The sequence below is a fragment of the Canis aureus genome, chromosome 20, assembly GCF_053574225.1.
Source record: "Canis aureus isolate CA01 chromosome 20, VMU_Caureus_v.1.0, whole genome shotgun sequence".
Classification (NCBI taxonomy): Eukaryota; Metazoa; Chordata; class Mammalia; order Carnivora; family Canidae; genus Canis; species Canis aureus.
Window position 1 is genome coordinate 39,924,649 of NC_135630.1, and position 24,976 is coordinate 39,949,624.

The 24,976-nt window shown below is 36.4% G+C and overlaps 1 long non-coding RNA gene across 1 annotated transcript; it reads right to left on the reverse strand.

Moving 5' to 3' along the window:
* Nucleotides 1-21: 21 nt before the first annotated feature.
* On the reverse strand, nucleotides 22-23,157 carry LOC144291960 (uncharacterized). Its single transcript, XR_013359502.1, has 3 exons — nucleotides 22,693-23,157; nucleotides 4,248-4,310; nucleotides 22-198 (listed from the first exon to the last, which is right to left on the reverse strand). It is a non-coding gene; the product is annotated as an uncharacterized LOC144291960 (long non-coding RNA).
* Between the last annotated feature and the right edge of the window lie 1,819 nt (nucleotides 23,158-24,976).

The following is a 24,976-nucleotide window of genomic DNA, read 5'->3' on the forward strand; positions in this document are numbered from 1 at the left end:
TTGGGAAAGAATTACAAATATTAGGAGCAGCCGGTGGCTCAGTGGTTGAGCGTCTGCCTTCAGCTCACGACGTGATCCTGGAGTCCCGGGATCTAGTCTGGAATCGAGTCCCGCATCGGGCTGCCTGCATGGAGCCTGCTTGTCTTCCCTCTGCCTATGTTTTTGCCTCACTCTGTGTCTCTCATGAATAAATAAAATCTTAAAAAAAAAAGAATTACAAATATCAGCAAGTTATGAACATGAATTTTCCACATCATTTGGTGAAATTATATCTACTTTTTTTCTGAAGGGAAATTTGGAAATATATTTTAAAATCCATAAAACTTTTAATATCATTTAATTCATATATTTTACTCTTAAAATTTTTTCTAGCAAGCATTTGACAAAATACAGCATCCATTCCTGATCAAAACTCTTCAGAGTGTAGGGATAGAGGGAACATTCCTCGACATCTTAAAAGCCATCTATGAAAAGCCCACAGCAAATATCATTCTCAATGGGGAAGCACTGGGAGCCTTTCCCCTAAGATCAGGAACAAGACAGGGATGTCCACTCTCACCACTGCTATTCAACATAGTACTGGAAGTCCTAGCCTCAGCAATCAGACAACAAAAAGACATTAAAGGCATTCAAATTGGCAAAGAAGAAGTCAAACTCTCCCTCTTCGCCGATGACATGATACTCTACATAGAAAACCCAAAAGTCTCCACCCCAAGATTGCTAGAACTCATACAGCAATTCGGTAGCGTGGCAGGATACAAAATCAATGCCCAGAAGTCAGTGGCATTTCTATACACTAACAATGAGACTGAAGAAAGAGAAATTAAGGAGTCAATCCCATTTACAATTGCACCCAAAAGCATAAGATACCTAGGAATAAACCTAACCAAGGAGTAAAGGATCTATACCCTCAAAACTATAGAACACTTCTGAAAGAAATTGAGGAAGACACAAAGAGATGGAAAAATATTCCATGCTCATGGATTGGCAGAATTAATATTGTGAAAATGTCAATGTTACCCAGGGCAATATACACGTTTAATGCAATCCCTATCAAAATACCATGGACTTTCTTCAGAGAGTTAGAACAAATTATTTTAAGATTTGTGTGGAATCAGAAAAGACCCCGAATAGCCAGGGGAATTTTAAAAAAGAAAAGCATATCTGGGGGTATCACAATGCCAGATTTCAGGTTGTACTACAAAGCTGTGGTCATCAAGACAGTGTGGTACTGGCACAAAAACAGACACATAGATCAGTGGAACAGAATAGAGAATCCAGAAGTGGACCCTGAACTTTATGGGCAACTAATATTCGATAAAGGAGGAAAGACTATCCACTGGAAGAAAGACAGTCTCTTCAATAAATGGTGCTGGGAAAATTGGACATCCACATGCAGAAGAATGAAACTAGACCACTCTCTTGCACCATACACAAAGATAAACTCAAAATGGATGAAAGATCTAAATGTGAGACAAGATTCCATCAAAATCCTAGAGAAGAACACAGGCAACACCCTTTTTGAACTCGGCCATAGTAACTTCTTGCAAGATACATCCACGAAGGCAAAAGAAACAAAAGCAAAAATGAACTATTGGGACTTCATCAAGATAAGAAGCTTTTGCACAGCAAAGGATACAGTCAACAAAACTCAAAGACAGCCTACAGAATGGGAGAAGATATTTGCAAATGACATATCAGATAAAGGGCTAGTTTCCAAGATCTATAAAGAACTTCTTAAACTCAACACCAAAGAAACAAACAATCCAATCATGAAATGGGCAAAAGACATGAACAGAAATCTCACAGAGGAAGACATAGACATGGCCAACATGCATATGAGAAAATGTTCTGCATCACTTGCCATCAGGGAAATACAAATCAAAACTACAATGAGATACCACCTCACACCAGTGAGAATGGGGAAAATTAACAAGGCAGGAAACAACAAATGTTGGAGAGGATGTGGAGAAAAGGGAACCCTCATACACTGTTGGTGGGAATGTGAACTGGTGCAGCCACTCTGGAAAACTGTGTGGAGGTTCCTCAAACAGTTAAAAATAGACCTGCCCTACGACCCAGCAATTGCACTGTTGGGGATTTACCCCAAAGATACAAATGCAATGAAACGCCGGGACACCTGCACCCCGATGTTTCTAGCAGCAATGGCCACGATAGCCAAACTGTGGAAGGAGCCTCGGTGTCCAACGAAAGATGAATGGATAAAGAAGATGTGGTTTATGTATACAATGGAATATTACTCAGCTATTAGAAATGACAAATACCCACCATTTGCTTCAACGTGGATGGAACTGGAGGGTATTATGCTGAGTGAAGTAAGTCAGTCGGAGAAGGACAAACATGATATGTTCTCATTCATTTGGGGAATATAAATAATAGTGAAAGGGAATATAAGGGAAGGGAGAAGAAATGTGTGGGAAATATCAGAAAGGGAGACAGAAGGTAAAGACTGCTAACTCTGGGAAACGAACTAGGGGTGGTAGAAGGGGAGGAGGGCGGGGGGTGGGAGTGAATGGGTGACGGGCACTGGGTGTTATTCTGTATGTTAGTAAATTGAACACCAATAAAAAATAAATTTAAAAAAAAATTTAAAAAAAAATTTTCTAGCAAAATAATTTATATATCTTAAGACGCATACAGACACAAAATTGTTTATAAAGTGTTAGCTTATAACAATGAAAACTATTTGAAAGCAGCCTAGGAATTTAATAATAGAAACTGGGTTTATTATGACCAATTTAATCTTTAAAGATTAAAGACATAATCTTTAGTTAAAATGAAGGTCATGTAGCACTTAAAAATTATTTTTAGAAATTGAAAATGATATTTTGTGGGAAAAACAAGTTGCATGACATATATAATAACATTCTTGCTTTTTAGACTTTCCCTGTGGTCTCAGACAAAATTAAAACATACTATTGAAGATATTTTCCTTAATTGGTTAAGGTTACGTGTAGTACCTTTTACCATTCTGGCTTAGAAAGTTTTTGTAATCTTTCTACAATTAATTATACAACTACTTTGGATTTTAATGAGCTCCACTGCTAGCTGCTTTTCATGTAATATATTAATTATTTCATTACATTTTTTCACAATTTGCTTTATACCAATTTTTGACCCTCATAAATAACCTATGAAGAATTATGCTTATACCCAAAATGAGAAAACTGAGTTGTGCATAAGTGACCTCAGGAAGACAGCGTGGCTGGGAACCAAAAGCCAGGCTCACTCCCAGGTCTAAATGATCCCAATGCCTGACCCCTAGGGGTTGCACCATGTTCCTGTCACTGCCTAGAACAATGCTAGGCACATAATAAGTAACAAGTATAATACTTGTTCATTGTCTCAGAGATAAAACATTGAGCAGAACACTTCATGGGAAAACAATATTTAATTCAGTAGTTATTTCTGTGTGGAAACACACAGGATTAAAAAATGACTGTTTTATTTTTCTAACACCTTTAAATGAAGACTGGCCTTAAATGTATAGTATCAAGTACAATTTGGGAATGCTGGTGCATCTCTCTTGCTTTGCAGCAGCTCAACCAACATCTATGTTCAAGGAGAAGCCACTCTTTCTCACTATTCTTTTGATCTTCACTCCTGCCATTATTTCTTGACAGAATTCCAATTTATGAGGTGCAGGTCCTGACAGGCCACTATTGAATACCATCATTTAAAATGCCATCATGTTTAATCCTTTCAAAATCCCTAAGAGATGAGAATTATTAGTTTCACATGGATAGGCTTGGAGAGGTGACGGTGTTAGAACCAAAATTCAGGCATGCTTGCCCAAGAAACCAACTGTTTTCAAGACGTTGAGAACTGTTGGCCTCACAGTTGTACCTCTGAGTCAGAAAGGTTCTGAAAGATCTTTTGTACAACCAAATAGAATATATTATATGTCCTGTTTTTGTGATTAATAAAGTAGAAAGGGGGGCACCTGGGTGGCTCAGTCGGTTAAGCGTCTGCCTTCGGCTCAGGTCCTAGGATGGAGCCCTGCATCAGCCTCCCCGCTTAGTAGGGAGTCTGCTTCTACCTCTGCCCCTCCCCTCTCTCATGCTCTCTCTCTCACTCTGTGTTTTCTCTCATAAATAAAGTCTTTTAAAAAGAAATAAAGTGAAGATTGATTTAAATTGCTAAATTAAAAATAGCTTTGTTGTTACTATGCACTTTCTCAATTAACAGAATTTATTTCTATTATGTGAGAGTCACTTAAACCTTACCCCAAAAATTGCTTCCTAATCCAGATTGTTGGAAACTCCTCTTCTTCATCTTGTTCCTCACTCCTGACAAAGAAAAATGACTGGGTTGAGTTGACTTAGAGAACGGCCTAAACATGTTTATTTATATAATAACTATATATTGAGGAGATCATGTGCCAGGTATTTGATCAAGACCCTGGGAACTCAGTAAATAACAAAGGAACATAGTAGCAAACAAAGAAATGAGATATACATATAGATGCAAATATCTATGTCTGTGTCTATGTCTACACCTCTTTCGATGTGTACATCTCCATTTACATCTATATCCAGAGGAACCTGATTTGAGTGAGAGAGGAGACAGAGGAAAAGAATGAGTTAAGTGACACATTAAAAAACAGTAGATGAAAGGATAAAGGGATGTGAAGTCTCTATGTGTGTGTTGCTGTTCAGATAGGATTATTAAGCAATTTCTCACTGTGCAAATATCATATAAGCAAAGACATAAAGGAAGGGAAAGAATCACCTACTGTAGATTAATAGGAGACAAACAGTTCAGATATAAATAACAAGCGTAAAGATTGCAGAAAAGACTCTTGAGGAGCATCAAGGAGGGTAGCATGGCTGAAAACAAAGTGAACACAGGGAGAGGACAAGGAGTCTAAGGTGAGAATGCTATTAGGATTTATATAGGGCTTATGGGCTAATTATAGGATCATGACTTTTACTAGGCAATGGGTACCTACTGATAGGAAGGTTGACATGACGTGACTTATTTTATCATTTAATAAAAGCTGACTGGGTGCTTCCCAAATATCACCTCCACCCGCATGCCATAGTGTTGTGTTAATGCTATCTTTTTTAGGCTCTTCAGGAAACTCATTAGAATAGGATGAAGAATCAAATTGTGTATGACTAAACTCATCACGGAGCCCAGCAGTGAGCATGAAAGGAGGGCATATGAGCAGCAGTGGTGCTGATGCTAGAAAGAATCCTATATTAGCCTGGCACAAAAATAGAATAAGTGCCATAGTGAATATATTGCATTTAATATGTATGCTCATAGAAATCAGCAAGCTCTCACATATATTAACATAACACACATGTGGTAGCTTAGCTTGGACAGCATGAATGTAGAAGTGAAGAAAGACAAAAGAAAGAACTCTCATTGCTAGTGTGCAAAGGAGTTCTGCCCCAGTCTGCAGAGCCTACAGATATTCCATGTGAGAGACAGCACCAGAAATAAATACCAAGAGGACTTGCTGAGCTGTTTCCAGCCTTTATAATTTTTCTGTTTGTGGGTGCTAAAGGTGATGCTTATCAACGGGAAAGATGACATCTGAAAACACTTAACTAGTTAAGATGATGACTTTGACAATACATTTGAACATGGATTACGTTTACAACTTCAGACAATTAATTGCCTTTATGGGATTCTTGGTATGGATTTGTCTTCACTTATCTCTCAAGTCATCAGACTCTCACAGGGATCTTAGAAAAGCAACCAGCAAAATTTTCTTTGTCAATAAGGCCAAGGCTAGGTCTCCTGCTAATGGCAGGTGTGTATCACAGCTACAGTAAAAGCTGGAATCAGTGCATGAGCAGAAGTATTCATGTTCTTTTTTGTCATAATTTACCACCCAGCAAAACAAGATACATCTCTGGTCTGCCCACTTTAATCTTTTCCTGGTTATGTTGCTAGGATGGAGACTTCCCAGGAAATGAGCAGAGGAGAACATGGAGTGAAGTGGTTGCATATAGAATTAAATTTGAATCCCACTTAAAACCTTCATGACCTTGAATGAAGAATGTAAATTATCTGTGCTTCATTCTCTTCATCTTTTTTTTAAAGATTGATTGATTGATTGATTCATGAGAGACAGAGAGAGAGGGAGGCAGAGACATAGGCAGAGAGAGAAGCAGGCTCCCCACAAGGAGCCTGATGTGGGACTCAATCCCGGATCCCGAGATCACGACCTGAGCCGAAGGCAGACACTCAACTGCTGAGCCACCCAGTTGTCCCTCTCTTCATCTTTAAGATAAGTGCAATAATTTATATTTCTTAGGTTGTTAGGATGGTTAAGCAGCATGAACACTGTACTGGTCTCTTATGTAATATGTGCTTGCACGGCATTATTTGCAATGGTGAAAATAATATTAATAATAATAAATACTGTGTCTAACAATACAGTAATTTATCCATGTACCTCTTAATATATCAAAATAAAATTCTGTTGGACATTCTAACCATATAGTAAATTGGTTTTTTTTTTTCCCATATTTTTCATAACCAATGCCGTCCTCCACCCCCATATTAAATCATTGTCATTAGCGTTTTCTAAGCTAGACACATGGGCTGGCTTTTTAAAGACAAGGGTAACATTAAAAAATACCACTTTGCATTAAAACATGCAAAGACTTAACAGGATGGCATAACATTAACTTCATTTTTATAAGAGAAAAATCATGCTGAATAGAATTGCATTACTCTCTGAAGCCTCTTGGCTCCTTGCATATTGCCTGCTGACTGGTGTGTCAGAGATATTAATCACTCTGAGAAATACATATTTCAGAGAGCTCTGTTGGAGTAGACTAGATTTTATTTTATTTTTTTTTTTTTTAATGAGGGAGCAATTGTTGGGCTGTTTAAGCTGAAATATTTGCATTTCAATTGACATTATCCTGAGTTTTAGCTCTCACAAGGAAGTGGCTCCTTAACTGGCTTCTCTTGTTTTTAGTTTACTTACTAGTTAAAAGGATACTCTGGAAGCATGGCAATGAAAGTGATTATTTGATTATTTCTGACTGCTGTAAAGGAAGTCTACATCATGAAAGCAATGATACTGAACTACACAGAAGAGACATACACAATCATCTTCTCAAAGAATAAAAGCACTGATGGGTGGATATAAGGAACCAGACCTGCAAGCCACTGGATCAGCTCTCCCTCTGAATACACTTATGGGAGAAATAAGAAAATTATTGGAAAGAAGCCCACTTCAGAAACTTGTCTTGGAGCTGACTGTTAGAAACTATCTGCAATGTCTATATGCTCAGCTCTAAACTTCCAGGCTTTGAGAGCTGAAAGGCATTTCAGATGGTGCCAATTCCAATGCCCTCATTTCACAGATGGAGGAACTGAGACTCTAGAGGTAGAAAAATTTGCCCAGAATCTAGGGAGAATAATGTCAGAGTAGTGGCCCCATAAAGGTCTCCAATTCCTTATTTATACTTTCAATGTGTTTGCTGTGATCACTATTATCTGACTGAGAACATAGCTTCCTCAAGATTCTATAGCCAGCAAAGGGTAACTGAATTGCTGAGAGAAAGAAAGAGAAGAAACCTGTTTTTCTTGGCTTCCTAACCTTATGCAGCCCTTTTTTTTTTTTTTTTCCTTAGTGCTGGTCATACTGCGTTATGGTCCCCTCTTTCCTGTGCTTATGTCCTCCACTACATCAGTAATTCCTAACACTGTTTACTTAATCATTTTAGAGACTAATTAGGTACCCGAGCTCTACCTATACCTAATGAATAAGAATCTCTCAGGGAAAGGCATTGTTGCGTTTAATTCTAAGTGATTCTGATGTATGGTAAAGTTGGAGATCTGTAAAATTAGATGTAGTTTCTAGAAAACAAGAATAATTCATTCATCTTATAACTCAATGCCCAGCATTGAAGCAGGCCTTGGTATTTTATAAATTAATGAAAAAGTGATTCTCTCAAATCAGACAATAGTAAGGAACCACAGGAAAGACTCAGACATGAAAAAATGGGGAAAAATGAAATAAAAATTATTTTAAAAAATTAAAAATAAATAAAATGAAAAAAATCATCTATAAAGCTGTAGGGAATGTGAAAAGTCACTTAGTCCATACTCACAGTTTAGATATGAAGAAAATAAGATCTAGGGAGAGTAAATAACTCTCCATGGCCACAAAAGTAGGTAGGGAAGGAACTATGACTAGAAATTAGATGTCCTGTTTCCTAGCTCTTGATAGAAAATTGCAACTGAAATGATCTAGGGTAGGCCAGTGGTTGTCAACGTTGATCTCAGGATCAGAGGCATCAGCATCATCAGGAACTTTGTAGATCACACCACAGACCTAGTGAATCACATACTCTGAGGAAGAAACCCAGTGATCTATTTTAACAAGCCTCCTGGTGATTCTAAAGCACTCTTACATTTGAGGACCATGTATATAGGCAAACAAATTTATCTCCACCAATCTATTTCAAAAAGTTGTTCTTTACATGATATCCATGTTAATCTACAACATTTTCCAATTTTATTTTAGGAACAACCCAAAGCAATATATTATACCTTTCAGGTGAGTAGAAATTAACTTGGAACTAAATATCCTAATGTTTTGCCTCATTTGAATTTATTTTCCTTCTTTTAGAACTTTACAGAAGCTCTGTTTATGTGAGTTTCCGTGAGATTTACATAAACTTCACGGTTGTTTTTTGTTGTTGTTGTTGTTTGTTTTTGTTGTTTTTTTTTTTTTTTTTTCTCATTGTTTCACACATAAGACCATTAAGCTCAAACTCCTATAGAGATAGTTAGCTATTGCTTAGGTTCAAAGGTGTTTCTGGTGTTCTCAAACAATGTGCCCCACCTTCCTTCTCAGTGCTCAAATTCTAGCATGGTGATCACTATCATTCAAGTTTGATTTCTGCCCATAATATTAGCTGTGTGACATAGAAAATTACTTAACCTTTAATATCAATGGGTACAAAAAAAATAATAATAACTGCCATTAAAAAAAAAAAAACAGAAACAAAAGAAAGCAGAAAAATCATAGGTGCCAAATGAAATCATTTGTGCTATGTTCACATCACCAAACTAGAGCTTGATATCTAATGTAATTACAGTTTCAACATTCCCCAGGAATATAGTCTTAATCAGTCAGTCAGAAATTTTCTAGTAAGCTCTGGTGAAGTCACCTGCCACATAGGCCCTTTCCATCCCCCAGAAGAAGATGAGGTAATTGCTTTTTCTCCTGAGCTGTTTCAGTCATGTATTCCCCAGCCATCCATCATATTCGTCAGTGATATCCTTCTATACTCACATTCCAATACGGTTACATTGCTGCCATTGTTAGCATTGCATTCAATCAACATTAATTTCCACCTTGTTGAATATTTATTGACCCATATTATTTTAAATTTCCAATGATGCCTGGAACAAAGATCTCCCTCAGTCTTATATGAAAACTAAAAATAACACTTCTTAATTGGTTAATCAATTTAACACCAGTTAAATATGTAAATGAAAATTTTAGAATCTAAAGTATGATAAAATAGAAAAAAAAATGGGCAAGCCGGGTGGCTCAGTGGTTTAGCACTGCCTTCAGCTCAGGGTGTGATCCTGGAGTCCCGGGATCAAGTCCCACGTTGGGCTCCCTGCATGGAGCCTGCTTCTTCCTCTGCCTGTGTCTCTGCCTCTCTTTCTCTCTGTGTCTCTTGTGAATAAATAAATAAAATCTTAAAAAGAAAAATAGAATGGGGGGGCACCAGGTGGCTCAGTCAGTTGAAGGTCCAACTCTTGGTTTCAGCTCAGGTCATGATCTCAGGGTCATGATCTCAGGGCTGTAGGATCAAGGCCCATGTTGGGCTCCACACTCAGCATGGAATCTGTCCTTCTCTCTGCTCCTCCAACAACTAATGCTCTCTCTAAATAAATAAATAAATACAAATATTTTAAAAATGGAAAAAAATTTCTAAAATAGAACTATATATATACCTTTTTATAGTCTAGGAATTACATATGACTTTTTAAAATCTTTTCAGGACAATCTAAAAATAATTATATGGAATTTATCCTAGGAACGCAAGACTCTGTTAACATTGAAAAATCAGTCATTACAATTCACCATGTCAACAAGCTAAGAAAAACATCTCAAAATGTGAAGGATAAACCTTTTACATAATTCAAAATTTACTGGTGACAAACTTTCAAAAATTAGCATGAGAAAGGAACTTCCTCCATCTGATTAAAAAAAAAAAAAAAAGGAAGCTTCCAACAACCAAATAAACTACAGCTATTCCTATGTAAAAATAAAAGACTGAATGACCTCCCCAAATGATGGGTAACAAGGCAAGGGTATTTTCTTTAATCACACCTATTCATCATTGTACTAAAGGACCTAGACAGGGTAATCAGGCAAGGAAAATAATTAAAAATTACACACTTTGGAAAAGAAGTAAAATGGCTTTTATTCACAAACAAGATCTTTGACCTGGAAAATTTCAAAGACTCTACCAAAATTATAGGAACTATGAAGGTGATTTTAGCAAGGTTACAGGATACAAGATCAATATACAAACACAATTCAATTGTATTTCTATATAATAGCAATTAAAAAAACCCAGAAATTGTAATTTGGAGAGATCCACTTATTACTGCACCAAAACCATGAAATACTTAGGTGTACATCTTAGAACACCTGTGCAAAACCTAAACAGCAACACTATAAAAACACTAATGAAAGAAAGTTTAAAATATACACATAAATGGTGAGATGTGTTATGTGCATGGTTTGGGAGACTCAATGTTGTTAAAATAAAACTTTTCCCGAAGTTGAATATGCAATTTCAATTAAAAAATTGCAGAAAGACTTTCGTAGAAATCAGAGTGCATGGTTGGCTCAGTTGGTTAAGCATCTGCCTTCCACTTAGGTCATGATCCTAGGGTTCTGGGATTGAGCCCAGATAACTACTGAGAAGCGAGCCTGCTTCTCCCTCTCCTTCTGCCCCTCCTCCCCAACTTGTGTTCTCACTTGCTCTGCTCTCTCTCTCGCAAATAAATAAAAAGTCTTAAAAATATATATTTTGTAGAAGTCAACAAGCCAATTTTAAATCTTGAGAAAACAAAAATAATTAAAGTAGCTAAAGATAGAAAAAGACAAATGAATTTGGAAAATCTTATGGTATGGATGACCATACCATCTTACTGTTCAGCTTTATGGTAATTTTATAACAAAATTATGTATATATCCATGTATCAGAATTGAGTCTAGAAATAGACCAAAGTGTATGTGGCCAATTGATTATTAAGACAGTTGAAGGAAAAAGGATTGTTTTAAACAAATAGTACTCTAGACAAAAAAGAAAAAAAAGAGAAGAAAAACCAACAAAACAAAACCCTGTTCCTACTTCACATCATATATAAAAATTAATTCAAAATTAATTATAGGTGTACATGTAAAACTTAAAATTATACCACATTAAGAATTAAACAGAAAATTTGTGTTGCCTAAATAAAGACTTCTTAGGTAGAAGAGTAAAAGTATGATCCATAGTATAAAAAATAGAACAAAACCAACAAAAATAACTTCACCAAAATTAAGAATGACTATATTATAAAAATAACTGTTAAGAGAAAGGACAGAAAAGCCATGAGCTGGAGAAAATATATATTTTTCTTTTAGATTTTTTTTTTTTATTTTCAAGTAATCTCTACGCTTGACATGGGGCCCAAACCTACATCCCCAAGATGAAGAATCACATGCTCAGGGATCCCTGAAGTATCTGTTATTTATTATGGCCAGAAACAGAAGTTAACATTTACCTTTTACTAAAGTGTTTCTCATCCTGGGTTTTATATATTTATTCTCAAGTGCTAGTTTTATAAACATATGCACATGCATTTGTATACACGCATGTGCAAACACACACACACAGGTATTTCTCTCTTTAGAAAGTTGAAGTATACTACCTAAGTGTGAGAAACACTGATCTAAATCTTCTCGAAGTGAGAGAAGCATACATGCATATGCTCACTGTGATATCTCAAATTGTGTTTTATTCGCTGTAGCAACAGGAATTTTCAGCACCATAAGGCTCTTATCTCAGTGAGTACCATTGTGGATCTCCTCTTAGTGCTCAAAGGATGTTCTCTAATTAGATTCTACTGCCAAGAGTGGAAGAAAATAAAATGTACACCTGTCCATGCAATCCATTAATGACCCTTAACTTTTAATCCTAATGGGCAGATGATGTCCATAGGTTTTTCAGTATGCTAAGGGGATCAGGCTGCCAAGGAAAGAGATTTTTCTAACAATCTGTTTTGACTAGAAACAGTCACTGACAGTAAAGAAAAATACCCATCAGGGAAAGGATATCAATTTTATTTATTTATTTTTAAAGATTTTATTTATTTATTTATTTATGAGAGACACAGAGAGGCAGAGACATAGGCAGAAGGAGAAGCAGGACTTGATCCTGGGACCCCAGAATCACATGCTGAGCTGAAGGCAGATGCTCAACCACTGAGCTACCCAGGCACCCAAGGATATCAATTTAAAAAAAAAAAATGTTTCACCAAGACAGCATAAATATGATTAACTGATCCTGCCCAATGGTAGGTTGAGTAGAGAGCCATCTTTCCTCAATTAAAAGGCCTCAGGAACCATATTCTAACTTTTTAAGTGATTGGTTTTAAATACTGTTTTTAAAGAATTGCTTTCAACAGGAAGAATGCATGTCACTTCTAAAAGTATATTTTGTAGTTGTGTTATTCTTCTTTTTTAAAAGATTTTATTTATATTCATGAGAGACATGCAGAGAGAGAGAGGCAGAGACACAGGCAGAGGGAGAAGCAGGCTCCATGTAGGGAGCCCGATGTGGGACTCCATCCCCGGTCTTCAGGATTACACCCAGGGCCAAAGGAGGTGCTAAAGCGCTAGGCCACCCGGGCTGCCCTAGTTGTGTTATTCTTATTCTCAAAATTATTTGCTTGGTAATCTAAATGGGTTTTTTATATTCCTAGAGCAACTTGTAGGAAAAATAATTTTCAACCAACCAGTTTCAGAACACAATTACAAAAGTAACCTTTGATTAATTTGTCCCATGCAGGCATGCCCCTCTGTGTCATCCCCCTATCACTCCCTCACTGTGGTAACAGAGCAAAAAGATCACAGCTGCATATGAGTCCATTCACACTTTTTAAACACCCTGTGCTCTTTCATGACTGCATGGCTTTGCACTTGGTCAGCCCCAAGCAGACAACCTATACCTCCTCTAGTCTACATAAACTTGCTCATCTTTCAAGACCTATTTTCAATGTCATCTTTTCAAAAGAATCCTCTCCCATTTCCCTAATGAATTAAGTAGACCAACTTTCTCTAAACCAATTCACCAGAGAAATCTTCACTGCTTTACAGATTTGACTCAGGTTGCTTCCCCCACTGCCTTCTGAGCTTCCTGAAAGCCTGAGCCTTATTTATGTTAGGACATCTTTAGATGGTCTGTCCTCAGTACACAACAAGCCTTTGAAAAACAACTGCTGCAAGAAAGGAAAGAAGGCAAGGAGCAAAGTGGATAAAGAAAAAAAAAAGAAAACAATGAATGTTTTATTGTAGGTATTAGGTAGTACAAACATAAGAGAATATTCTAATCCCAATATCTGGCATTTGCACAATTAGACAACCCAGATCACCAAAACTTGGTCACAATAACCGAATTAAGATAATCTTGATAAACTCATGCATTTCAGAGTTCAGAACTTAAAATAACAGGAAAAATTCTAAGTGAGACAATGTGATAATGATTTCAAATCAATGCTATCAAAAGAATAAATAGAATTGTGTATTATTGAAGCAGTATTAGCTAATGGGTCATGAGACTAATAACATTTTATAAGCTTTCCAATGATACTCTCACATTGGCTAATTGTGATGTTAAATAAAAATATATAATTCTCTCACTGGGTTCCAAGAAGAAATGGAAGATGACAGAAGTGACTGCAACTAGTTCACACATGGATATGATGATGCATATTGTCTAAAAGAAAGATTGTGAATAAATTTCCAGCTTAATGCTGAGGACAGAAAGCAAGACATTATTTCCAGACTTGAACCACTAATTTTTAGCTTGATGAACCATGGAAAAATAATCTTCCTCCATGGGGACACCCGGGTGGCATAGCAGTTGAGCATCTGCCTTCAGCTCAGGGTGTGATCCCAGAGTCCGGAGATCAAGTCCCACATCGGGCTCCCTGCATGGAGCCTGCTTCTTCCTCTGCCTGTGTCTCTGACTCTCTCTCTCTCTCTCTCTCTCTCTGTCTCTCATGAATAAATAAATAAAATCTTTAAAAAAATTTCTCCATGGGACTCACTGACAATAAGAGGGCTAAGAACCCTCCAACTAGAGTATTCATACACAGGCAAATATTAACATAATTGAAGTAAAATACAAAAATATTGAGATGTCAGTAAAGAAGAAGTTGAGCTATGGTGGATATATTAATAATAAAACAAAAATCCCTGAAGGGCTAGATGGCATACAGAGACACAAGCACAGAGGTCATGGTTGTGACTGTACTCTAACAGTTAGCCAGTGAGAGGCATGGCAGTTATTTCATAGTAAACCAAAAAAGTTTATACACACAAAACAGAGACTACCAGATTATATAGGAAATATAGAGAAAAGTTGTTGTGTACTTAAAAATGACCATTCATTGGGGCGCCTGGGTGGTACAGTTGGTTAGGCATCCGACTCTTGGTTTTGACTCAGGTTGTAATCTTAGGGTCCTGAGATTCAGCAACAAGTGGAGCTTGGTGCTCAGTAGGAAGACTGCTTAAGAGTCCCTTTCCCTCTCCCTCTGACTCTCCTCACTGTATGCTGTTTCCATCTCTCTCTAAAATAAATAAATAAATCTTTTTTTAAAAAAATGACATTTATCATCTGATGGCTATCTTCATGTTACTTGGGCTATATCTCAAATCAGGGTCAAATTAACTCTTGCCACAGCCTTGCACTCAAAGATTTAAATAAACACTTCCTGCATTTTAAGAAATACTTGCCTTCATGTTTGAAAATATGCCAACATTTCTTAAAGGAACCACAGTTCACATCTGAATGTTGCAAGAAGCTCATAATTGTCTTGACTGATGCTATCATTTTTTCTTCCTTGAAATGCTGGATATTCAAGGGCAATGCTGACCTCACTCATTATGGTATTATTAGATGAACTGGTTTTATTAAAAAAGAAGATATATCTAATGTCTATCACACTAAACATTATTTCCTGTTATGCATATAAAATAATCTATTTATGATTAGCTGTCACCATAGAACATGGTCACTGGGATGATATAGTTTATTATTTTGAGTTCACTCTGCCACAGTTGTAGTTTTATCAAGCAGCAGTGTTTTTCTTGGCTGAAAAACAAAAGAGAATCTACAGATTTAGGTCTCAAAATTAGGTAACAATGAGATTTAAAGCAGTTGGCACTGAAGCGCAAACTCATTTGTGCATCTATTTCTCAAAAAGTAACTATATTTACTTAACTGAAATTGAGCATTTGCTGGTAAAACTTAACACTACAATTGCATCTCTTCCCCTCCCCCATAACTCTCTTTTCTTAAGTATTTTTATTTCTGAACAAAATGCATTTTATTAAATCCTGATCTTTTCTGAATTCTTACACCAAATAAGAAGGCTCATTTCAGGAAATTGCTAAAGGCTTTTTTTTTAACCTTTTATTCTGTGACAGAATAATAGCATACTACAAGTGATAACACCTAAGGAAAGAAATCATAGCAATTACCTGAATCATTCTTTTTTTGGGAAATTAGCAAACCTATGAAATGGTAATCTTTGAACACTCATATGATTCAAGGAAAATGTTAAATAATTTTTCATAGGCCACCATTGTAAAAGTTCTTTCTAGGACAATTTAATCTACTTTTCTATACTAAGAATCAGAAAGAAAGCTTTCATTAAAAGAGAGAACCTCAGGGGTGCCTGGGTGGCTTAGTGGTTGAGCATCTGCCTTGGCTCAGGTCATGATCCTGGGTTCCCAGGATCGAGTCCCACATCAAGCTCCTCACATGGAGCTGGCTTCTCCCTCTGCCTACATCTCTGCTTCTTTCCCTGTTTCACTCATGAATAAATAAATAAAATATTTTTAAAAAGAGAGAGAGAGAGAGAGCTCAATTTTCACCAAGTTCTATACAGTATGTGACTAGGTTCTTTAAAAATTAGAAATTACTATGACCATTCAAAAACTAATGACTCATATTTATGAACTACAATGCTATCTCTAGATAAATCATTAATTAGAAAATGAGGATCACCATAGTCCAGTTACAAAAAGGGCTATATCACCCATGAATACCTCTTTCTATCATTACTAGTGATCTGCTATTTGGAGCTGACATAGCATTTTAATTCATTTATTTTATACAGTTGCTTTCTACCCAGGCTCTTCCATCTGTAAATGAAATCAATTATAATTTCTATAGTGGGATTTTCCAATTGTATATTGAGAAATTCAGATATTTCTGAGCTTCTTTTAAAAATGTTGAGCTACCCTGATAGTCATTTCTTGAAATGATACTGGAAAGTCAATTGAGCAAAGAGTTTTATACCTAATGATGGCTTGTTCATCAGAGGGGAAGTGAAATGTGAGTACATCATCGTTTTTGTCAATAGTATTAATTTCCTAACCTAAGCATCAGGAAATTAATATCCACTGGGAAGACAAGGTTTTTTTTTTTTCATTAAACTTTGTCTTACATTCAATTTCAAGTATGATTTCATAGGGGTTTCTCTGACAGAGTGTGATACAGAGGGGAAAGACTCAATCTCTCCTGATTTTTGTAAAAATTTAAAATTCTAATTGGGGGATCAATCAGCTCATAAATATTTTACATTGAAGAGAATGTCATAAACAGCTGTAAAACATTTTCAGGACTTATTGTGTCTGGCAAAGCAGTGGCAAATATAAGGGAGGGGAAATGCCTGAAACTTCATTGGTAGAACATGAAAGAGAATCTTGGAAGGACATTTGATCCCAAGGCTGACAAACCACTAACACATCATTCGTGTTGAGATCTATGTAAATGGTGTCATTGATGCCCATGTGAAATTCTCATTGAGAATGTCCTAAGTTTCTAAAGCAAGAGAGGATCTGTACAGAACACTGGCATTCCTATGGAAGCATATAGCAAGCAAAAGAGAAATGTGCTAGTTATACTTTAAATCGCAGGTGCTTTCCACAACATTTTTATCATAAGCCTTATAAACCTTTCCCCATGGAGTTTATTTTGTATTTTCAATTGCCTGAGGGTAGCTCAAGAGATGTAGGGTAGAGAAGAGCTCTTGGGCTGTATCCATAATACATTCAAGGTTTCTAGTATAGCAAAAGAAGACTGAGGCTGAGTTTGAGAATGTCATAAACTCCTCATTGCCTCAGGTCAATTCCTGTGACTATATCTGTGCATCCATTTTCTTTCATCTTTATAACATACAGAGCTACCTTATTGTATCACCGTAAAATACTTACGAGATAGTAAGTGAAAATCACTATAAGCATTGTAAGATGTCATAAAATGAATGTCATTTTCCATTTAAAGGGTCCACTTGTCAGCCACTGGTTTGGATATTATGAATCATTGATTTATGATTAATGTCAATATCATTGTTTTATGACTTCTGGATAAGGTTATGGCGTTAGATTTCCAGTAAATGGAAGTTAGAAATTCCTTTTATTTCTATAGTTCTCCATATACTCTTTCTAATTGTGGACTTCATCGGTAGCTGCTAATTCAAGAAAAATTCTCCCCATTCTTTGAATGTAATATGTAATTAAGTGAGTATTAATAAGAATTCACTCAAGATTGCATTCCGTTACAAACTGGGATTGTTGGCTTGTTAATTTTTCTTCTCAATATAATCTAACTAAAATTGAGCCATAGAAATTCAGTTTACCTGAAATTTGAAGCATGTAAAGTAAAAAACAAACAAAAAAGTTCGATAACAGGTTCCTGAGACTGAAATCCTAATTCCCAGTCCACAATAGCCTTGCTCTGTGATCATAGGAAATGCTTACTTTTTATTTTTTATTTCTCTATCTTTCAAATCTGTACTACCAAGCTTATCACACTGCTTAAAAACAAAATATTCTTACTTGCAACCATGAAAATAGGACATGCAAAAAATTAATCCCACTACTAAGAGAAACTATACAAGATGTATAAAATACACAAACAGTTGTCCAAAGATGTAGGAAAGAATAGGAAAGCAGGCAGGAGAAGGGCAGCACACAAAGATAAGCATTCATTCACTTATGTTGTTGCCTCGGAAAACTTGCCAATCACATTTTAGAGAAACCAACGCCATGGTAGCCTGAAGACTGAGCAGAGTGTGGGGTGCCTAGGGTGACAAAAATTTAAGAGGCAAAAGACCAGAGGCAGGAAACCAAAAAGAGTGAGCCTGGAATTTATAGGTCATTCCCTCTTTAGGCACTGTTCAATTCGTATACTTCATGTGTATAGGCTGAGACTCCTTTTTTTTTAAATTATTTTTTATTTTTTTATTTTTGGCTGAGACTCCTAAAAAGCAAGTGGAGAGCAGTATCTGAGGAGCTAGAGAGCTTAGAAAATAGTTTGGCAGCCTTACTACAAAGAAGTTAGAATTCAAGCCTGGCTATGGAGGTAGAGAGAGAGGGAAGGAAGGAAGGAAGGAAGGAAGGAAGGAAGGAAGGAAGGAAGGAAGGAAGGAAGAAGGAAGGAAGGAAGGAAGGAAGGAAGGAAGGAAGGAAGGAAGGAAGGAAGGAAGAAGGAGTGGTTTCAGGTGAGACACTGAAAAAGCTATGTTGTAAGAGTGCAAATCACACCCTAGGATAAAAGCAGCCTAAAATAGAGCAGCCCTGTTAACACTGGAAACAAGGTTTCCACTGGACTAAGGTAATTTACCTGTATGCTATCCACCTGCCAGAGTAGAATTAAACCTTCTCTGGAAAAAGCATCATCCAAAGCACAGAATATCCCATTTTTAGTGAAAAATTAATAGGCATGCCAAGAAATAGAATCAAATGACCAAAAAATCAAGAGTAAAAATTAATAAAAGAAAATACCTAAAAGTGATCCAGATACTGGAACTATCAGGGAAAAATTTTAAGATAACTATACTTAATATATTCAGAAAAGACAGATTTTTAGCCAGAAACTGAAAACATGTTTTGGAAATTTTACAACAGAAGCTGTATTAGTGGAACTTAAGAATTCAAGAGATAAGTTTAATAGAATCGCAATACAAAAAGATATTCATATAACTCTATACTAGGGAAATTAAAATGAAGAAAAAGTGTGATATCACTATGCTCATTTTCGAATTGAAAACATTAATTTAAAAAACACTGATAATATGTTAATGGAAATTAGTGTTGGCACTGCTGGTGGGCATGTAAATTAGTATTCCAACGACTACTCTGGAAAACTTTTGGTAGTAACTATTAAGCTAAATACCAAGCAATTTCACCCATATACAGAAGCTATATTTTCCAAAATGTAAGTACATGAGTGTTGATAGCAGTGTTATTATCAAAGTTAAATTTGATAAATCGTGACATATTTATTAATGGAATATAACAGCAATAAAAAAATCTGAAAATAAAAGAAATTCTACACACAACACAGATAAATCTGGTAGCAATAATTGAGATAAATTAAATATATAAAACATAAAATATAAGGGAGATAAAAAAGTATCATATACTGTATAGTTTTCATGGAAAGTTCAGAAATAGACATCAATTTATGTTATAAATGTTGCAGAAGTTATAACTATGGGGTGGGGCTTAAATGCGAGAAGACACAAACAAAGTTTCTGATGTGCTAATATGTTTGCTAATTGGTAATATCCTTTATTTGGGTGATACTTACAGATGTTTATACATTTGAAAAAAATCACACACAGGATTTATACATTTAATTTTATATTATATCTTGCTTTTAAAATCTACAAAAATTATGGGGCACCTGGATAGCTCAGTTGGGTAAGGGTCCAACTCTTGATTTAGGCTCAGGTCATGAGATTGAGCCTTGTGTACAGCTCTGTACTGAGTATGGAGCCTACCTAAGATTGTTTCTCTCCCTCTTCCTCTGTCCCTCCTCTGCTGTTTATGTGCATTCTCTTTCTCAAAAAAAAAAATATGATAATTAAATTTAGTCATATGGAAGTACTTTAAAAAAGTAAAAAAAGAAAAATTAAGCATATAATTTTCGTCAACTTGCTATTTTTGATGCTCAATTTCACATTTGATGTTTCTAAAATAAATAAATATTCTTGATACAGAAAAGCAGGATTTCTCTGAGGAAGGACTGATTTCTGATCTTTCAAGTATCAGGTGCCCCCAAATAGTATACTGTCAATATTGGATTTACTAAAACTAATTTTAAATTTTAAAATGTCATTTCAATTTACCTTCTCTCAAGTCAAAATTATGTGCAGAAAAAGACATTTTGTTTGCCTAAGGAGCAGGTCACTGGAACCTTGCAAAGTCCCTCTGAAAGGTGAAAAATCTTTTTATATCTGGGGAATTCAATATTTATTTGAGCCAGCAGAGTAGTCTGGGGCATAACAATGAAATGTTTTGTTCAAATTATGTTCAATAAAGTAGAGAAATGACATCAGCACATGGAAATCTGCTTGAACTTTTAATTTAAGAATGTAGCGTTCACATTATTTCTTCATTTATCATAGATCTTTTTTCTCTTACATCAAGTCAATAACTAATCAGTCCCCTAATGAATAACACAGCCTCTTTGTGCAATATTAAGCTATATGAATCCATGCTCCTTAACACATTTTTTTGTTGATATTTTCCTATCTTTGATGTGGAAAACCATTTTTAATGTATCAAGATTAAGATTCCAAGTATAATAAATTGTTTCACTCTAAATAATTTTATGACTGAAAGGCATCACAGAAATCATCTTGTTCCATCTCCTTGTTTTGTATATTAAATTATGTGAGAAAGGTAAGCTGAGTTGAAATCCACACTGCTTTTTCACACTGAAATTGGAACCTAATTTTCTGTTCACTATCCATTGTTTTCTTTTCCCAATGGGCTAATGTCAAACTGGCATAAGAAAGGCCTCAAAATAGAACCCAAATCCTTTGTGTCTCAGCTCATTCTGCAAGAGTTATTCTATCACACTGATGCTCCACATTAAATTCTGCATTAAGAACTATAATACCAACAAATAGTTCCTTTGCTAAAAGCCAAAAGTCTGAGCTGAAGGATAATAGCAAAGAGAGTTTGTATATAGCTCTGGGCAGTTAGGAGTAGCTTGATAGAATGGTGACATTTACAATGGGAAAATCTATGAAGGCCCCAATTAAATTTTTTTACATGTGGAATCAAATCATGGAGACAATTTTGTATTAGGTGCAAGACTGTAGCTTTGACAAGTGATAGTAGAAGGGAACATTTCCTGGATTATCTCCAACACTTGGGCTGAGCTCTGAGTTAGTGGCTGCAGGGAGTTTGGTACCCAGATGGCAGGCCAAAGAGTCCAAAAAGTAAACTGGCTGGCTGAAAACTATTTCAGCAGAAATGAAAAGCACTGGCATACTTGATGCCTGGGTGGCTCTGCTATTTATCCTGCTCATCTTTTCTACCTTCATCGCCATAGATGGTAGGTAAAAAGTCAATATAGAATGATTGGTAGTGGATATCGCCTACTTCAGAGGGCACAGCTGGGATTCATAGCCTTAAAATTCACAATTCCCTATATACCTTCTTGCTCTTTTTCTCTCAATCCCCACTCTGCTCAGGCTGCAAGCTGCTTAGCTCACTGATTTGGAAATCTGTATTAATGAGACATGTACATGTGTGGCCCTAATTATAGGGCTGAGCAGGTCTTTGAGTATGAACGAATCAATACTATACCATTTTATTTCATTCCTTTCTTCTTGCTTTCTTCTTTTATTCTTTTATGCATTAAAAAACACTCGAGTATCTATGCTTTTCTATGTATGACTGTGCTACATTCTGGAGATCTAAAGGAGGATTTAAGCCCTGCTGTCCTGGAATTCAAAGCCCCCTTGGAATACTTTGGGAAGACAGAGTAATGAGCACACAGGCAGTAGACATGGGTGAACTTTCTGTGTTCAAAGACATGACAAACAGTAGAACATGGATGCAGGACAGAATCTGAAGGAGAAGATGAAAGAGAAGGGCCTGACTTCAGTGCTGTTCCTAAATGAGATTCTGAGACCAAAATGATTAAATGATTTGCCAAAGGCTACCCAAGCCATTTCTCAAACTCACCTAACGTCAAACCCACACTCTTTAGAAATACCACACTAGGGCAGCCTAGCAGTTTAGCGCTGCCTTCTGCCCAGGGCGTGATCCTGGAGATGTGGGATTGAGTCCCACGTCGGGCTCCCTGCATGGATCCTGCTTTTTCCTCTGTCTATCTGCCACTCTCTCTCTCTCTGTGTCTCTCATGAATAAATAAATAAAATATTAAAAAATAAATAAATACCACACTTTCTCTATACACCTACTTTTAGCACTGCCCTGACTTGGCTTCCACTCTTGCTTCCCTCCAACATTTTTTTTTTTTGAATATAAATGATTTTCCATTTATGAGAACACGTGCACAGAAACTTTTCTCCATTTAATCATTAAACTTTTTAACAGTCGCACCTTAATTCAAAGATACTTACTACATATTCATGTGTATTCGTTGTAACTGTGGTTCTTAGGCCAAAAGGACTCCTGGATTGGCAGTGGGTAGAAACTGGGGAACAGCTTCACTCAGCATAATACCCTCCAGTTCCATCCACGTTGAAGCAAATGGTGGGTATTTGTCATTTCTAATAGCTGAGTAATATTCCATTGTATACATAAACCACATCTTCTTTATCCATTCATCTTTCGTTGGACACCGAGGCTCCTTCCACAGTTTGGCTATCGTGGCCATTGCTGCTAGAAACATCGGGGTGCAGGTGTCCCGGCGTTTCATTGCATTTGTATCTTTGGGGTAAATCCCCAACAGTGCAATTGCTGGGTCGTAGGGCAGGTATATTTTTAACTGTTTAACTGCAAAGGATACAGTCAACAAAACTCAAAGACAACCTACAGAATGGGAGAAGATATTTGCAAATGACATATCAGATAAAGGGCTAGTTTCCAAGATCTATAAAGAACTTATTAAACTCAACACCAAAGAAACAAACAATCCAATCATGAAATGGGCAAAAGACATGAACAGAAATCTCACAGAGGAAGACATAGACATGGCCAACATGCATATGAGAAAATGCTCTGCACCACTTGCCATCAGGGAAATACAAATCAAAACTACAATGAGATACCACCTCACACCAGTGAGAATGGGGAAAATTAACAAGGCAGGAAACAACAAATGTTGGAGAGGATGCGGAGAAAAGGGAACCCTCTTACACTGTTGGTGGGAATGTGAACTGGTGCAGCCACTCTGGAAAACTGTGTGGAGGTTCCCTCCAACATTTTGAGAGCCATGCAGTTTGTTGAGATTTCCGTTATGACCACCTCATATTCCCAGGTCTATCTCTCCTGTTATGATTTCATGATCCTAAATTTTCTGGAATTGAAAACTTGAAATGAAAAATAACCTTATCCTGTCCTTTATATTTTACATTCATCATCTCCAGTTTTCATTTTCTTAGTCAATTCCTCTTCAAATTAAAGCTCATTGGTATATCTTACCTACACAGCTGATGAATCCTGAGCCCCTTCAATTGAAGAAGGGAGGGGCAGCTTCCTTTTCTCATCTCCCACCCTCATATTCTTTTCTTATCCCTACAGAGTCCCCTGAATTGATAATCATTAGCTATAGTATGTGGCTTATATATTTGTCATCATTTTACAGATTAAGGTACCAGAGACTAACTTACCCAAGATTCCAAAAGAGAAAATGGTAGGGAAGAAACTTGAAGCTTCAGGTTTTATGTTCTTGTCACTAAACCACAAAATTTAAGGTTTATGTATATCTTTTCAATCTTTGCTCCCATCCAGCTCCCATGTTGCTACACATCCTTTTAAACACATCTGGAAGGCTCAGGGAACATTCTCTACTAGAGGGTATCTCGCTCCTCACGTAATCTTCCTGAGTGAAGGCCCTTCAAAGATGGGATCCTTTCATAGAGTGATGCCTGAACAATGAGAAACAAGATGTTAGCTCATGTCTTGGTAGAAGAACACATTGGTTCCACTTTGGCCTATTTCTCCCATTCTGCAATCAGACGCTATTTCAGAAATGAGCTGAATGCAAGTTCCTGTGTTCATATGCTGAAGCCCAAATTTAACAGGCTGGGAATGAACCAGTTCAACTCCATCTTTTCTGGAAACACACTGCATACTGATTGTATTCTCCAAGGAATTTCTCATTGCTGGAACCTATCCAAGAGAAGAATAAAATAAGGCTTCTGAAACTTGTTTAACAATTCCTTGCCTCTTCTTCATAGATGGTCTAGCATCTGTTAATATTTTTAAGTAAAAAGTTTAACTTAATATTGTTCCTTTCCTTGACATCACACACACATTATTACTATTTTATTGAGAATTGTTTTTTTTTTTTAGATTTTATTTATTTATTCATGAGAGACACAGAGAGAGAGGCAGAGGCACAGGCAGAGGGAGAAGCAGGCTCCCTGCGGGGAGCCTGATATGGGACTCAATCCCAGGAGTCCAGGATCATGACCTGAGTCAAAGGCAGATGCTAAACCACTGAGTCACCCAGGTGCCCCAACTATTACTGTTTTTAATCACTGTTAGTCTACACACTGATTGATCCACCCCTTGCATAAATGATAGATAACTGTATTTCCAGATTGCTAGTTAAAACAAGTATATCCTAATGAAAAAAGTATTCAAACTACTAGATTTATTTTCTCTATATATTCTCTTTATGTTTAGATAAACTATATTGCAATGATTTCTATATGCAATTTTTAACTTTTAATACAG